Source organism: Thermobia domestica, chromosome 1 (assembly GCF_964235325.1).
Source record: "Thermobia domestica chromosome 1, izTheDome1.hap1.1, whole genome shotgun sequence".
In the NCBI taxonomy this organism is placed as follows: domain Eukaryota; kingdom Metazoa; phylum Arthropoda; class Insecta; order Zygentoma; family Lepismatidae; genus Thermobia; species Thermobia domestica.
The window spans coordinates 119,640,225-119,658,865 of NC_137454.1; the positions used below are offsets into that span (position 1 = coordinate 119,640,225).

Here is an 18,641-nt window from a genome sequence, read left to right on the forward strand (position 1 = left end):
ACCAAAATCGTAACATTTTTTGGAGAAAAGAGCTGGACCCCTTCTGCTAAACATAGGCCGTTCCAACAATGGCTAATCTAGTCCGAAGCCAAGGGAAATAGGACCCCAGTTTTTTGAGTAACAAAAATAATTTAAGCTATTATTTAAATAGTTTTGCGCACTGATTTACTTTTGGCGGCTTAAGTTTAGAGTTGCCCCTCCAGTATGAAGGTGACCTTGGACTTTGCAACATACAGAAAACAGTGCTTAAAGTATTAACAATTGTTACATTTCACTTAACTTTAGTACTTCGTGGGCTTCACAAAAATTTAAAAGGTTTTCTTCATTTTTGAGCATCCGTTACACCTGTTCGCCATATTCGCCATATTTTACAACTACCATGCTGCTGAAACCTTCCGCGAAAGCTTCCGCATCCGGCAAATAGTACTAACTTCCACACATCTTTTCTCATAATAAACATAACTCTCATGCCGAACTTACATTCCTAAACATGAAGTAAAAACTTCAAATTATCATTCCTTACCTCATTTCTTCTGTACATTTTCCTGATTTTTATAAAAAGTGGAGGGGTAACTCTAAACTTAACCCCTTTTGGCACACCACTAGAAAGAATTATTGAAAAACTATAATTCTCTCACCAATTTCCTTGTTATTGTTCTCTAAAAGCTGGATGACATGAAAATATCTTACTGGTATAGATAAAATTCAAGGGGAGGCGCCAGAAGTAATTGTTGAAAATCTACAATTCTTTTATAATTTGAGTGTAAATACGGCTTCCAGGTGTGTAGCATAAAAAGTAAGTGCAAAAAAAAAAAAAAAGACCACCAACATGTACTAGGTGGCCGCTGAAAAGAACGAATGCTACCTAACCGAGTCTGGACAGGGCGAAGCTGCTGAGCAAGCGAGGGAATGCGTCCGAACGGAGCAGGCACGTCAGCGACGGGGAGGTATACGCGTAAGCGAGGGTAGTGAAAACAATAGGTTTTGGCAATGATACGTGTGTTAATGACACTTGTTATGGTTTCATACTTATAACGTTCCACTGTTAAACATACTGTAAAATACAGCTTCTATACATTGTGAAGAAATACACCGCCGGAGGAAAATAGCATCTAATATAGTCATTTGTCATATCCACTCATTTATTTCATCCGTCGTAAAGCACTTGTAATGATTTTACACTAGTAACCCTACACCTGTAAATCTAAAATTCTGGTGTGTTACTTTTACTGAATTCTATCGCCTGCAGAAATTTGTTCTTTATAATATGTGTTTTCATGTCTTTTACCTGTAAATTTTCCAAAATGTGGTGCACCAAAAATAAACAAGCATCTATTTTTGAAAGTTTATAGTAAACTCATTATATACCTATCATAGTCTGGGTTGTGGCTGTCCCCTGCCCAGTTTTCACCTTTTTGATTTGCCACTGGGCTCCAAGTAGTTTACGTACAGTGGTTCAGGATTAGAATAGCCATGAAGCAATTGCGTAGGGAAGGGGGGGCCCGGAGGGGCCGGCCCCCCACAATGTACTTTGATACTTTGATGTTTGTATTTTTTATATATATTTTTTTGTTTGTAATTTTTCTATATATACCTATAACAGCACTTAGCCCCCCCCCCCCAAGCACACATCCTGGCTACGCTACTGCCATGAAGTAATTAGTATTAAACGAACTATGATACTTGGTAACACAGTATGTTAAGAAGAAACTTACAGAATCCGTTCCTTTAATTTTACATACTGTTTTTGAAATGATTTCAAACGATAGGTGAAAGAATGGTACAAGTGTAAAAAGCTCAATTCTAAAATATTTAAACTTCATGGTTTTACGAGCTGTGTCGTCCACTTAATAAAATGGTTTTACATCAGTTTTCTTGCTTTAAATAGTATACTAATGCCCAAAGAAAATTGCTATGCGTGTAAATGAAGATTTTGTCAGAAATTACAGTCACTAATTATATTGTAGGTTACTAGCATTTTCCCTTTCTCTCCCATGTTCGTTTTCCGCAATACCGGAGGAATTCATATTGTAGTATCCCACGTGATGTAGTGTATAAACAATTCCACACATAGTGTTTACAAACACCACCACGTGGTTTGGCAAAAGAATTTCACACCAGATGGATCTGCAATCACCTGCAGACGACGGAGCAGCAGCGCCACCGCCACCCAAGGAACTATAAATTGGCTGGACGACGGCAATTCTGAGAACTCGACTCAGAATTCAGGATCGATTATCGATTCAAGGTCTGGGAACGATTAGTAACGCTCTGCAAGCATTTTCTACCATTTTTGTTCATTTTGGGAGGATTGTTCTATAATAGACAATCGACATCCCCTTGCAGTCCGTATTGCTGACTCAAGTGGGAGCCCGTGGTCATCATCATCTAATCGTTTCTTCATCTCTTGTTGTGGAGGGCCAGTGCTTGCACTGACCGACATCTCCGCGAGGACGTATTGCTTCCTCAAGTGAGAGCCACAGTGGGCTTCCTCTCGCTCTTCATTCATACTACTGCCTAACAACACTTTCATCTGAATCGCATCGTTGATAGTTTAGATCATCATCATGCCCCCCTCCCCAACGGGAGCGAAGGGTACAACCACGAAACCAGGTCATTCTGCTGGTACGAAGGCCACTAAAGCAGATACCTCTAAGCAAACTGAATCTCGATCTCGCTCACGATCTCCGATTGGGCACTCCAAGGAATCAGACGCTAAGAAACCAAGACACTATAGCTCTGATGGAGAATGTTCCAATGCCACAGTGACTGCGAGAAACTCCGAGATGGACTGGGCTAATGCGCCATCCTCTCCTACTTTGCCAGCTAACAGAGAAACCATGTATAATTTCATCCTAAAGAATTTCGATACCAAGTACCGGACTGCACGTGCCATCTTTATGCAAATCAATAAATATGTTCCGCGCGCTGATGTCCACCAAATCATTCCTACTAGGGATGGAATCATATTGAAATCGCCTAACCCTAACTTTCATATTCATGTTAGAAACAAAGCTACCTATGAAATTTTTGGACCCCAGGCTGTGTTGTCACCTCTCAATCCGAGCCAACGGAAAACACCTCCGCCACCTCGTCGCCCACCACTTCTCTCAGTCGTTATCCGAGGCATTGAACCCGAACTCACTGACGATGAGATCTTTGATGAGCTGCGATACGAGGGCCTGGAAATCAAAAAATGTATTCGAATTCGTAACAACAATGGCCCTACCTACCTTGTGCGTGTTTTGACCGACCAGCAGCAAATAATTGATCATCTTTTGGCTAACGGTGCTTATATATATCGCCGCCGCTACAAGGTAGAGTCTTCTCGCACGCCTCCACCTCTTCCAATACGATGCGAGAAATGCCAAACCTACAACGATCATTACACCCATAATTGCACAAACACCGTCAAATGCGGGTACTGTAGTGGCAATCATCTGACCAGAAATTGCCCCAATTCAAGCGCACCTCCTCAATGCACCACTTGCCCTGAAAAGCACCCTACATACAGTTACCGTTGTCGTGCCAAGCCCGCACCTGCACCTGATAAGCCAGAATTAGTAGCACCTATCAAAACTTCTGATGACAGCACCCCACCTGCAAACTCACTGACACATCCTGTCACAGTAGAAGACCTCTTACGATTCATAACTCTTACTTTACAGAACATCCTGCCATTTCAGCGCCAGCACGTCCTCAACCAAATCATTCACTCCGCTAAACTTCTTTACAATCTCACATTACACGCCACATACAGTGGATCCAACGTTCATTTCCAAATTCAACCCATTGAAACGGCTGTTTGAACATGCTCCGTAGTATCAGTGCTATTTCCATACTTCTGGTCCACATCATTATGGCTTACAATTTCTTATTTTTGAACATAAGATCTCTTCTTACGCATCAAGTACTGTTTCAACAACTTCTTCTGGAGGAAAACATCACCGCTTTTGCTCTCAACGAAACGTTCCTGGCTCCCTATATACCCTGCTATATTCCTAAATACGTTCTCCACAGACATGATGGACCGAACGGCGCTCGTCTCCATGGAGGTACAGCTATTGGCTTGCAATCTCGCATTCCCCATCGGTCTATTATCCTACCTCCTGCTTTTCAGTTGCCCGAATACAATGTTGTTCTCTTATATCTCAGGAATCATACTATAGCTTATGCAACCATCTATGTCAGGCCGAGACAGGATATACCATATCAGTTTTTTCAGTACCTCTCTGACACCTATCGTAAATTCATTATCATGGGAGACATCAATTTTCACAGCCGGCCTCAACACGAACAACAACGATTTTTGAATTTCGTCACGCTTAATACGACCGGCCACTTCCATGTACTTCCTCGGCCAACTCGGCCATCTAGCAATACCACACCTGATATTGTTATATCCTCTACAACACTCAACTCTCATATCAATATTGACGTTTTGGATTCCTTGGGGAGCGACCACGTTCCTATCAAGCTGTCTCTTGCTACCAACACTTCTTCACACCATACCATACCGAAGAGAAAAGTTTATATGTATCATCAGGCCAACTGGCCAGCGTACCAAGCGACCATCACCGCAGCACTTTCTGATACTTTAGAGCTAACATCACAACATGACCTAGACACTGCCGTGCAACATCTCACTCAGACCTTACAAACAGCAGCTGATCACCACATTCCAACCGCATATATTTCCCCGCACAAACCGAAACTTCCTCCACGATACCTTTCTCTCATAACTGCAGCTCGACGTGCCTACAGAGAATACACTCGCAGCCGTAATTTAGAAGCACTTCGCCTTCATAGACAATATCTTCGAATCACTCATAACTACATAATCGCATACAAACGCCTTCACTGGACCAGAACTTGTAATAAACTCAACGAAACATCCCATCCTACCAAATATTGGCGACAGTTCAATCAACTCGATGGCAAATTCCAAAGGACACCATACCCACTAGTTGTAAACCAGCAAGCACTCTCTTCTGATCAGGACAAGGCCAATACCTTTGCCGCCCACTTCCAAAATATCTTTACTCCCTTACCTGGCTGGCATACTCCACAGCGTTTACTTGCAGAAATCGATCGGTTATCTGATCCTAACTTAACACATTTGCAACCACATCATAGTCACGCTCTGGAACCAAATAATGCACTCACAGTACCCATCCAACCGCCAGACATCCAGTCTACTCTCCTTAAAAAACGAAATACTGCACCAGGCTTTGATGGGCTTACCTATACTCTCATTAAAAACGCACCTCCTGTTGTCTTCACCATCCTCAGTTTTATTTATACATTTATACTCCGTACTGGTTTTTTCCCCATCACTTGGAAGTACTCAAAAGTATTACTCTTTCCTAAACCTAATAAACCACCCTCTGACGTTACCTCTTATCGACCTATACAATTGACGTCTACGTTCAGCAAAATATTTGAACGTATATTAGTGCGTCGTCTCCACGATCACTTAGAGACTAACGCTCTTCTACCATTGCATCAAGCTGGATTTCGCCCCAATTTCAGCATTCTGGACCCCCTGTTACGTCTCAGCACCTCTATATACAATCAATTCAACCAGGGTCATCCATCATGTCTGGTTACATTCGATCTAGAAAAAGCATTCGATAAAGTTTGGCACCAGGGTCTTATATACAAGTTCTACTCTTTCCAACTTCCTCTCTCTTACATACGAACTATACACTCCTTTCTCACAGCCCGACTTGCTTACATATCGATCAATGATGCTCTGTCATTTCCAATATTCCTTAATTCTGGCGTTCCTCAGGGATCTTCTCTCTCTCCTCTGCTGTATTTGCTATATGTCTCCGACTTACCAACTACTCCTGGTACACAACTTTTCCAATTCGCTGACGATACTGCATTTCTCGCTGTCGGACGGACAATTGCTGGTATCCAACAACGCCTTCAACAGTCAATTGACACATTTGTTGACTGGTGCAACGTTTGGCGTTTGGCTATCAATGCTACTAAAACACAAGCTATCGTTTTCTTACCATCTGGTCGTCGATCTAGAGTACACCGAAATCCTCATTTGTTACGACTTCATGTTGAGAACTCACCAGTCACCATCCATAACACTCTTAAGTATCTGGGCATTGTGTTCGATTCCAAGCTTACTTGGACACCGCACCTTCTCACTGTCATCGAGAAAGCCAAAAACAGACTTAACTTACTGAAACGACTAGTTGGTACCACGTGGGGTCTACATTCAAATCTCCTCCTAAACACTTACAAAGTTTTCATGCGTCCGGTCTTAACCTATGGTCACACAGCTTGGTTGCCAGCTCCTCCTAAGTACTATCGAAAGCTAGCAATACTCGAACGCCATGCATTTCGTTTAGCCTTCCGTATCCAGCTCCCCCACCCAACCCGTCTACTATACGACCGTATTCATTTTCCCCCGCTCTTATCCCATCTTGAGGCTCTCCGCTTAAAATACATTACGAAACGCATTACAACTGCTCATCCAGTATTCCTGAACATTCTCCGCTATGATAGAGACTATGACACCCCTGCTGTTTATTATCCGACACCTTTACAACATCTGATGACCCTGTATCATTTGAACATCGGCCGCGAGAACGTCGATCCGGAAGTTTTCGACATTTATCATCCTGGCACAGTTTCACCGCTCATCTATCCATCTCATGCACAGTAAATCAACCACTAACAGGGCTGCCTTTGTCTTCATTAGTTCCTGAGTCGCCCCAGGAACAGAAGCTAACAGCATTCGTCTTACTAACAATACCCATGTGTTGTGACGTCATAGTACTTCACCCTCATGACATCTACCACTCTTCCTGTCTTGCCTACCGTCTATTTCTGTGATTTCACCGTATGTTTTTATAGCTCCAGATGAACCTGAATCATCGCATCTGTGTTTTGTTATGTTCTCTTCATTTCAGGCGCCGAAGTTAAGGAACGACTACGACTTATATGTCAGCCAGACGATCTTCCTTAGCATCCATGGCAGATGCAAATTGCCCTCACTTAATTGATGCCCATCCCTATGAGTGAACTGAATAAAATGTTAAATAAAGATGACTAAACACCACCTAGACCCTCTCATATTAAAATTGATGCTCCTATACAATCCGACCTCTTCCCGAAGAAAGGGCGCAACCCTTTAAGCGGGTAAACGTAAAAAAAAAAAAAAAAAAAAGCAATTCTGTACCAGTTTTCTGGTGACCCTTCTATTGTTTGCCACGGAACATTAAGAGTAACCTAACCCCGGGCTTCTAGTCTGCTACGGGACTACGCCTATCCTATATCCTGGCTTAGTCTGCTACGGAGCTCTGTCTGGGAATCCTAACTACAGCCGCTTAGCCTGCTACGGGGCTCTGTTGGCCACTTTGCTATGGAGCATTTTGTCCTTAATTCACCTCTGCTTAGCCTGCTACGGTGCTCTGTAGAGATCATGTCTGCGACCTCATGGTCAAAGACTACCTATAACTTTGTATACTAGAGAGATTATTTGTACAGTATTTTGTAAAAACAAACAAAAAAAATACTTTTATAGTGAAACTTTTATAATAAAAGCCGGTAGTAGGAGTCGATTTCGGACACTCTTTTTATTAATGCTCTACCTATACTTATATGGGACAAAGTTTTACAATCTATAACTTCACTATTGTAGAAATTATTGTAATGTCTTCGTTACATTTATAATATTTGACATCTTTCTGGAGGTCACATTCAAAATGAAATGTTTGCAAGGTGCTGACAGAATTACGGTTTTTATTTTTTATGAATGTATATCGTGCAACACTGTTGTAATAATGACAACGTTCAATTAAATAGCATGCACTTTGATCGAAGTTGTGGGTTATATTTACTTGGATTTTAATGTATGTTTCGCAGTGTTTGAATGTATATGACACTCAGAAAATAACTTTCATAGAAAACAACAACAACAACAAATTACGGTATCTGGTGCAAATATTAATATAAGTACTCAGAATTATCAACAATAATACGATTTCCCATAGCACTTGTAATGATCTCACTAGGGACCCTTATCTTGTAAACATAAAATGCAACTCGGCATATGTCGGCCTGGGGGGGCAGCATTTTTTTTACAAAAAATTGTTACTTTTTAAAAATATTGCGTAATTTTGGTTAAGTGGGGTTAGTTCAGGTTAGGTTATGTCAGTGTGGAAATTGAAACACTTCGAGGTGGGGGGGGGGGGAGTTAGTGTGTGCCTAAAATATACTTGTGCTAGAAGAGTACTCTTGCAGAGTGTTAATTTCTCAACGCATTCCAAAAGAAACTTTTACTCGCAGGATAATACCTCTGTACAATATGGAAAAGTTTTTCTAATGTACACTCATGTCCAAAATTATTGTCGCATGTCTATAAATATAGGAATATCATTTGATAACGAATTCGCCCTGTATTTTTATAATGTTATTATGTGTATAATCGGCAAAGACATATATGTGGCAAATTTCATGTCAAAAGACCAGTAAATAAGCACAATAAAACGAAAATAAAACTTTCTGGTCCATTTAGCAACATTTTGTTTTACTCACTCTAATTTTCGTATTTATAATTCTTTTTCTATAAAATTTACCACAAATATATATTTCCCGATTATACACATCAGTATTCAAAGTACCCCGCAAAATCATTATCAAATTATATTATTATAAAAAGACAGTTATAGATATGCTGCAATTATTTTGGACATGAGTGTACATAGCGTATAAACGTACTTTGGTACTCTAGCTGTTAAAGTGTCTCCATAAATTATGCTCATAAGATACTTGTTAAAAATTAGGTACAAAGCTGAATTACACAAATAAGCAATTATAATACAAGTATACATTTTCGGTAACTCGTAATTTGTCACCTTCAAACAAACCTCAAATCGGGTTTCTTTCCTGTTGGCCTCTAGAAAGTTTTCGTGGTAAATCATCCCTGCCGGAATCTTCCTTCAGCAAAGAAATAACTAGCTCGTCTACTTTGAGCTTGTCTAACGGTGGGCGATTAACATTGATGAACAACAAATAAGACAAAATTTGAACACTTGATTATTTCCAATGTCAATAAGAAGGTTTTATGTCATTACCAAGTCCCCCTCCCGTAGAAAGCACAAGTTGAACGAGGTTCCGGAGAAGTATTCAGAGATGCCTGGGAATTTCCCCCCTTCAATTACTACACTGGGTTAGGTCAGGTTAGATTTGTTATTTCAATGTAAATTGTCTGTACTTGCTTTCGCCCCCTCTCTCCGACATAACCCTGCAACTCTTTTGCTTGGGGCCGCGGTAGCTAAATGGTAGATAGTTCACCTCTGGTGCGTGGGGATCTTCATTCGATCTCAATCCGTACTAAGTGAGCTTTGTACTGGATAAACACGGCGTGCCTGGGTTTTCTCATGGTTCTCCTATTTTCTATCACTTTCTTCATTCCACCTTATCGCCCATCTCATCATCACTATCTCCCTTAAAATCGGCTCATAATCGTGGATAGTTTTACTTAGTGTGGAGATAAAGTGTCAGTATCAGTCAGTTACACCTCCTTGTTCCATGTGAATTCTCTTACTTTATCCGGAAAATTAGAATTTTTTGGACGGCAGCTGGCAACACTACGCCTTAAAATAGAGAAAGAAAGGAAAAATAAAGCTGATTCTGTGCTGTACTGCTGTGAATACCCAATTTTTTGAAAACTATTGTAGCAATTCATAGTAACTTATTGCTCTATGCATTTCAGATCTATTTTCGACGTTAATAGTCTTCGCTATGTTCTGCACGGGTGTCCGCAATTATATGACGTAACGTGCGTCATTGTGGTTTTAAAAGGGAGAAAGTATTCAGTTCAAAGCATGTAGCAACTAAAACAAATTGCTTTAAAAATGCATAAATTGTACAAGGGCAACATATTTCAGTGAATTACTTGACCTGAAGTGGTGTGTGTGGCGGTGGATTACTGGAGGCCAGACATTGAGAAAGTTTAAAAAGCAAATATTACTTTTGTTGAGACATGTCAGATAAATCATATAGGGAGGAGCTAACAGTTTTTAAGAAATTTAGTTTACCAAAACTCCTTTATATATTCTACTCTGTTCACGTGTCCATCCATTCAGGAGACAAAACATCTCAAGAACTATTTAATGAATTACCATTAAATTTGGCCAGGAATACAGGGTCAAAAGTTGCGGACAGAGTTCGTTGGTGGAGACGATATTCAAACCAGAAGTGATAGGAATAAACCATTTCGGGTTTTTACGTTTATCACTATGCAGCAAAAACGGTAATAGATAGCGAACAGAGGTTTCCTGTAATCGATTAAACGTCCCGAGAATATATTTTCATACTAATAACCCTACTAAAACTGAAAGTGATAAAAGTGCTACCCTATCCGGTTTGAATATTAATTTAAAAAATCTCACTCCATACAAACCAAACTTTCTTACGTTATGTACACATCACATTGCTAATTTTTTTAAAAAGCTTTATTGAATAATTTATGAAGGTAATAAATAAAAAACATAACAAATTTAGAAGTTGAACCATTTAGTGTACATCTAAAACATCCTATTAAAGAAACAACTAGTAATTGTTTCCATCCATTTTCTTACAACCCAGAACATTGGAGTGTCCAGTATGTAATTTCATAATTGTGGGGCACACAAAATTTTTGCTTTATGTGAAAGATCCTTATAAAACCAATATCAGATTATTTAAATGAATTTTGTAAATATGAAATGTTTTGTTACAATGTTTATTGTTGTTGCATGTTTGAAAAACAAAAGAAAATGTTCAACTGGTTAAAAGGGAGTTACCGTGGCCCTGAATTTTTAAACATTTTTGGGTTTAAAATGTAGATTTCGATGTGCTGTGTCCAATGGTATTACTTTTGATTTCTGGAAACGACCGCTTCAAGATCAATTTAAGGGTAAAAGATAAAAAGTGGAACTATTTAGGCAATGCGGACCCGTGATCGACTGGAACAAGATGGGTATCATTCGATTCGTATTCACATGTATATGAATAATTGATATTCTATTTTTCCGAAAATTCTATTTTGAGCCCGAAAATTAACGGAAATTCGGGATTTTGGACAATTTGGACCTAAGACCGACTGAGACGAAATGGTTTCATTCAATTCGTATTCACACGTACCTGAATAACTGATATTCCATTTTACCGAAAATTCTAAATTGATCCCAAAATTAAGGAAAATCTAGAATTTGGAATTCTCAATCCTGGATTTTCGTTAATTTTCCGGATCAAAATTCAATTTTTGGGAAAATGACATATCAATTATTCATGTACATGTGAATACCAATTGAATAACACCCGTTTTGTTCCAGTCGGTCACTAGTGCGCATTGCCCAAATGGTCCCACTATTTATTTCTGACCCCTAATTTGACCTTGAAACGGTCAGTTCCAGAAATGAAAAGTAGTGCCGTTGGACACAGGTTATCAAAATCTACATTTTAAACTTTAAAAAAATTAAAATGCGGGCCACGATAACTTTCTTTTAACCGTTTAACAGTTTAATACTTTAAAGATAGGCGTGGCATATAAACACTGTCGCCCACTATATTTAAGACAAGTTTGCTACATAAACAACATGTGGATGGACAGGACTGATGCAGTTTATAATCTTCTTTTGTGTTTAACACGTTAAATAAGTCACTCAATAGTCAATTATGCTCTTCGATGGCTTTTAATGTGTCCATTTTTTGTCTCTGAAGAAAAATTGATACCCAAACCCTACACTTTGGAGACAGGTGTGGAATATAAACATAACCTATTGTTCTGTTAGGGACAACGGTGATGTACTAGGTATGCAATAATTGCAAAAGCGAAACGGTCGATCTTTATTGATTATTCTTAGATTTTTTTTTTTTTTTTTTTTTTTTTGCAGACCAATTGTTTTCTTGAATAAACACGACATGCAAATAATTGTATTTGGCATAGGGGCCTATCAGCGAAAAGACTAATGGTTTTGAAAAATTGTGTTCGCAGAGCAAAATGGAAAGGGCTTCGCTCTATTTCTAATACTGAAAATTCACAATGAGAATTCACGCGCCCATTGCTTTTCTAAGGTTAAATTTATGGATATCCCGTTTTTCAGTGATTATTCCTTAATGATATGTCCAATCGGGACATGCAACCCCTTACGATACTCAGCGCGCACTCTCAAATCATCATGTCAAATTTGGTTAAGAACCGTTCAGAGATTTCGGAGGAGTACCCGGACAAACAAAAGCCTAAGTCTAGTAAAGAGAAACTTCGCTCCAATAAACACAAAATTTAGACTGAGAGGACGGACTCAAAGTCTCATTTGCTTTTAATTTGTCAAAGAAGTCTTTGTATGTATTGCAATAAAATGAAACTTCAGTTTGATTAGGGATGCATTCGAGTCGAGTCGAGTCGAGATTTAAGCCTGTCTCGACTCGACTCGAGAAAACGTTGTCTCGACTCGAAAATATGTTGCTGTCTCGACTCGTGTCTCGACTCGACAGTCTCTGTCTCGACTCGACTCGAATTCGAGTCGAGACGTCTCGAAATTCGAGTCGAGACAAAATATACGAGTTAAAATATACACACACATCAACCAGACCGTTATGACTACCTACCTAATTGTTAGTATATCCACCTTTCGGCATGAATAACAACGGCAGCGCGTCTTGGCATGGTCGCAATGTTCCTCGGTGGGTCGCTGGAGAGAGTTGGCACCACATATGCACACACAGGTCATCTAATTCCCGTAAATTCCGGGGAGGGGGTGATGCACCCTCACGTCACGTTCAATCACATCCCAGATGTGATCGATTGGGTTCAGATCCGGAGAGTTTGGGGGCCAGCACATCACTTGGAACTCGCTCCTGTGTTCCTCGAACCACTCCATCACACTCCTGGCCTTGCGACATGGTGCATTATCTTGTCGAAAAATGCCACTACCGATGGGAAACATGGCCGTCATGAAGGGGTGTACGTAGTCTGCAAGCAGCGTGCGATACCTCGGCCGTCATGGTGCCTTGCTCAAGCTCCACTAGACACATATATGCTCACCTGAATGTTCCCCAGATAATAATTAAGCCGCAGCCAGTTTGTCTAGGTCCCGCAGTACAGATGTCAAGGAGCTGTTCCCTATGAACACTACGGATTCGCACCCTCACATCGTCATGATGAAGAAGATATCGGGATTCATCAGATAATGCAACGCTCTGCCATTGTGCCAAGGTCTAGTGGCGATGGTCACGTGTTCATTTTAGTTATAGTTGCCGATGTCGTGGTGTTAACATTCGCCATCGTTAGGAGTCTGTGTTCAGACTAGTGTTGTGAAGGTCTGTGAAAAAAACGGAAATTTTGGGTTAAAAAAAGTTTTTTTTACTGTTATTCCGAGCTGGGGGAAAAACGGAAAATTTGGGTATTATCAGAATCATCATTTAATCACAGAATCATTTTAGTTAATATGTTAAATCAAACATATATTTCATAGAGATATCTTGATTGTTCTATGTAAAATTCCGGAAATTTTGAAACCATTAGAAAAAATCGTTTGTTCGGAAATATTGGCAAAAACAGGAAAATGTATTTTAAAAACTATTTGTTAGCCTGATGCTAGTAATCTTACTTGCTGTAACATGTCTGCAACATATACGGTGGGAAGTCGAAAATCCGAACTAATTGGGACCACAGGTATTCGGATTTTCAAATTGTTCGGATTTTCGAAAATGACCAAGAAAATGCCATTTAGGCTTACATACTGTACGGTATGTTCTTCTATCGATACAGTGGTTATTCAGTACATACAGTAATTACAATACCGTACGTAAGGCTACTTACATTTAATGTTTCTGCAGAACTTGCTTGTACTCTAAATAACACTGTTCTTGTAAGTCACACTTAAAACTTATAGGCCTAAGAAAAAATAAAAATAAAAATACATGACAAACAATTACATATAAATGAAATTTTGTAAAAACACTGACTTCACATAACGTCGATGGACACGCTATTGTTTGTTTATCGCTAGCGTTAAGACAAAATGTAAAAAGCTTCTAGGGACCGCATTCGGATTTTTGACATTAGGATTATCGACGTCCTACTGTATATACAATGTATTTCGCTAACGGAAAAATACTTAAAGCAACAGGTTTTAATTCTACTTTACACATATATACCGCACAAGTGAGTAAATTTGAGCAGCGAGAAATATATTAAATGAAACTTCCGTTAGTCATCATCACAGACTAGCAGAATATCCATTCTTCGCACGGGGAGAATACGTTTCATTTTGGACACAAAGAGCACCAAAACTGTCATTAATGAACTTGTGGAGCCCCAAAACTATGAATTTGACATTAATATCGATAATTTTCAATTATCTTTACATGTCACCATCCTCCTTAGAGTACTAATGGGGCTGAATTTGTGGATTTAAACGGCATCTTCTGCTCATCTCAGCGAGTATGGATTCGAGGCCATTTTCGATCATATATATATATATACAGAGGCGGATCCAAGGGGGCTATAGCCCCCCCTTCACACTCAAGTATACACTGCATAAAATGGGCTTCAATCCTGCTTTACACTGGATAAAACTGCAAACTATGGTTTAGCCCCTCCCTTCATCATATCCTGAATCCGCCACTATATATATATATATATATATATATATATATATATATATATATATATACTGTATATAATGCTCAAAAAAATTAGGGGTTCAGCTGAAATATCACACAAGACCTTAAGATAGTGTATGAATAAGCTTGTGTTTGACTCATATATATCATACAAGAAGGAATGCTTTAAGATGCACTAGAAAAATGGGGCACATACTGGTGTTGGGGCACGGAAAACCTTGTTCACATGGCTCATGACACAAGACGGTTATGTGTGCATCTCTCGAACTGCCCATAAACAGGCAAAGCAACAACACTGATTGTTCCTTAATATGTCATATGATCACTTCGAATAGCCAACAGAGCCTCGCACCTGCGTGGCATGGATTCAATCAGATTATCGATGAGTTCTTGGGGGATGTTGTGCCACTCATCCAGAAGAGCGACTTCCAGCTCTTAAATGGTTGTTGGATTTACTGGCCTAGCGGCAATTCGTCTGCCAAGCATATCCCAGACATGCTCAACTGGAACGAGATCCGGAGAGCATGCTAGCCACTTCATCCGAGCGATACCCTCAGCATCTCATCCACTAACCGAGTTCTGTGAGGACAAGTATTGTCATCCATAAAAAGGAACGAATAACCAATGGCACCAGCATAAGGAAGAACAAGAGTTTTCATGATCTCATCCCTATATCTGAGAGCCGTCAAAGAGCCATTTCGGATGATGTGGAGCTCAGTACGCTCACCAATGCTGATTCCTGCCTACACCATCAGTCCACCACTATGATACTGGGATCTTTCTCGCACAAACATGGAATTGTGTCGTGTTCCACACTCTCTCCAGATGAAAACACGTCGATTATTAGGCTCTACACTGAATCGAGACTCGTCAGAGAACAAAACATTGCCCCATTCATTGCGTCCCCACCCACGATGTTCCTCCGCCTACGCTCTTCGATCAACACGGTGTCGTGCAGTTAATGGGACACACACCATAGGCCTACGTGCGTAGAGACCACCTTCTCGAAGGCGATTGCGGACCGTTTGAGTAGATATTATGCGTCCTGTTGTTGTTCGGAAGGCTCGCGGTAGCAGAGTTGTATTCTGGTTTCGACGGGCTGTTAACAACAGATAACGATCGTCTCTGGCTTTAGTTGCTAGTGGACGGCCCTGTCCTTGTCTTCTTCGAACACTTCCAGTTGTTTGAAATCGATTCCACAATCGGGAAATCACACTTTGTGCCACTCCTATGGCATGTGCCACCTCCCGCCATGACTGACCAGCTTCCAACCTCATTGGGGGCCGCGGTGGCTCAGTGGTAGAGCGTTCACCTCGGGTGTTTGGGGTCCCGGGTTCGATTCCAGCCCCTGCCAAGTAAACTTTGTGGTGTACAAACACCGTGTGCGTGGGTTGTCCCGTTTCCTCCCACTTTCTTCATTCCACCCTTTCACTCATCTCTCATCATCACCGTCTCCTTTAGCCTAACCGGCATAACCGTGGGACGTAGAAACTTAAAGATTTTTCCCGGTCCGCATAAAATTATAGCTGAATTTGCATATCATCGCTAATGGAATTGTCACCATTGATTTCAGCGACTGCGAAAACTATGGATTTGACACTAATATCGGTCATTTTGGATTACTTTTACTTGTCTCGGTATCCGATCCCCCCGGTGACCCCCGGCCCGAATAGGGTGAATTTGTAAGTTAATGTGATCAGAGTTTTCAGCGACCGCGAAAACTACGAATTCGACAGTAATATCGGCCATTTTCTACCACTTTTACATGTCCCTGTAAGCGCCCCCTGAGACCTCCTGGTCCGAATTAAAAAAAAAGAATCGTATTGATCTGGGGCTTGGGCCAGGGTACCCCTGACTAAAATTTGGTAATTCTCGGTCCACTCGTCTGGTCCCCAGACCGCATACAAACAGACAAACACAAACAAACTATTTATTTTATATATATTAGACTAGATAGATTCTTGCAAATTATGCCAGATTTTCATTTTATCTTTCCGAACTAATTTTAAAGACCCGCTCCTACTTATCTTTATATATATATACGAAGTATCTCTATTCATATCTATCTATATATGTATATAACAAACGTAGGAATTACACCCTCAATAACGCTCCTGGAGGACCCCTTTCTCAAAAAAAAAAAATGCTGGGGAAACACTTGTAGAAACTTCATTTTTCGTGCCAGACAATTACCGAGACCTGGTGAACAAAAAAAAAAAAAAAAAAAAAAAAAAATAGCGATCGAATTAAAAAAAATAGTTCTCCATAATAGTATTCACTGAGAATAATGTTATAAAATTTAAATTTTATGGGTAAATCAGTAGACTTTGAATACATCCACATCGTATCCACTAAGGTGCGAAATTGTGTACCTCCAGACATGGGCGGCCGAAGAAAATTTTCTAGGGGGGGCATCTTCAATGTTTGCTATATTAGTCTGGCATTTAATGTGCATGATTTGTTATATTACGTGTACATTTTCGTGAGCCAGGGAGGTTCATTCTTATCAAACACGGAGATTAAGAAGGAGCAGATCTACTGCACAAAATATAATAAAAACATCTCTTTCGGATTTCTATCATCTCGCAGTCCAACCCCGAGACGGAAACATAAGAGATAGGCTTTTTGTTTTTAAACAAGATAACGTGCCTAGCGAATGCTTTACATTGTGAAGATTATATTAGTGAAAATTAAACGAATATAATTTTACAACTTAATATACATATCACTTAATGTTGAGCTCCCCGTTGCTATGTGGTTAGCGTATGCGCCTTTCTCGAACGAGTTTTGATTCATGGTAGGAGCTCATGTGTTTCAAATCCGACTTTAAACTGTACGTTCACGTCTTGTAGAGCTTTGCTCCTGAAAACGACGCTAAACTATAATCTAATTTAATATTACTAAATATTAAAAAATAATGACTTACCAAGGTGACGTCAATTTGGCAGTCATCAAATCCATTTTATACTTTCACTTAATCCAGTGGATATTAATATAACAATTACAAGACGTCATCATCTTCTCATGTATCTGCATTATTTGATTCATCCATAGATTTGTTATTTGTACGCATCATTCATTTTTGCATTTTCGGGAGGGTTCAGGGTTCTTTCTTCATTTAAAGAGTCGGTTCTCTGTATTGGAAAGAGAATCAGGGGAAGAAATATATACAAAACATGCCGCTTCCGACGCAGCACTGAAGCATTTCTTTTAGCGGTCATACCCCCCTCCCCTCTCAAGTTGTAAAGTGAGAAGGGACAGAAACATCCCAGACACTCAGGGTTCAGTTGACAATAATAAAACTATGGGTAAGTAAACATCTTGTACAGAGTCACGTTTTGCTTATTTTTGAACATTTCTGTGATTTCAACAATACAACAGCGGAAATACTAACTGGTTTTATTACTCCAACCATCGCTTCAACTAAGGATAATTCCCAACGCTCAGTGAGCCATCTAAATTTTCGTTCTTTTTCTGTTCTCCAGAGGAAACAATGAGATTTTGCCAAGATGCTAGATGCTAGATGGGAGTGAATTATACTAGATCTAGCACCAAGATGCTAGATATGGCTTCACTGGCGGGCTTCGATATCTACAGAACTTTCTGCCAAAGCATACAAAAAAACACAAAGCACAATAGTTTCGATAACATCTGTGTGGTCCTTCGGTAGGCTACACATCCGGTAAGAAGTTCAATCCAAAGAGTAGTTTGCACTGCACCCGTAGCCGGCTAACAAAAGACTCGTAGCCGGCTTGTATAGATAATTGAGTTCAAATTTTCAAGTATCCATTTACTGAATGCCCATATCGTGTATGCATGCATTTGCATGCATTATTTAATAAGTAAATAAAGTACACACACAATTAATTATGTCAGTGATAAACGGTGTTTATTGAAAAAAAAACTCTCCAAACAATGAAGATTAATCTTAGACTGGAGAAATGGTTATCCTTCGTTTTCATTATCATTTGGCCATGAAACAAACGCCTGACAGATATACA

At 39.9% G+C, this 18,641-nt stretch overlaps 1 protein-coding gene across 1 annotated transcript in view; it reads left to right on the forward strand.

Moving 5' to 3' along the window:
* The window catches only part of LOC145688416 (tubulin alpha-1C chain-like), a 32,794-nt gene that overhangs the window by 789 nt on the left and 13,364 nt on the right, over nucleotides 1-18,641 (forward strand). The gene's annotated exons all lie outside the window — the stretch shown is intronic.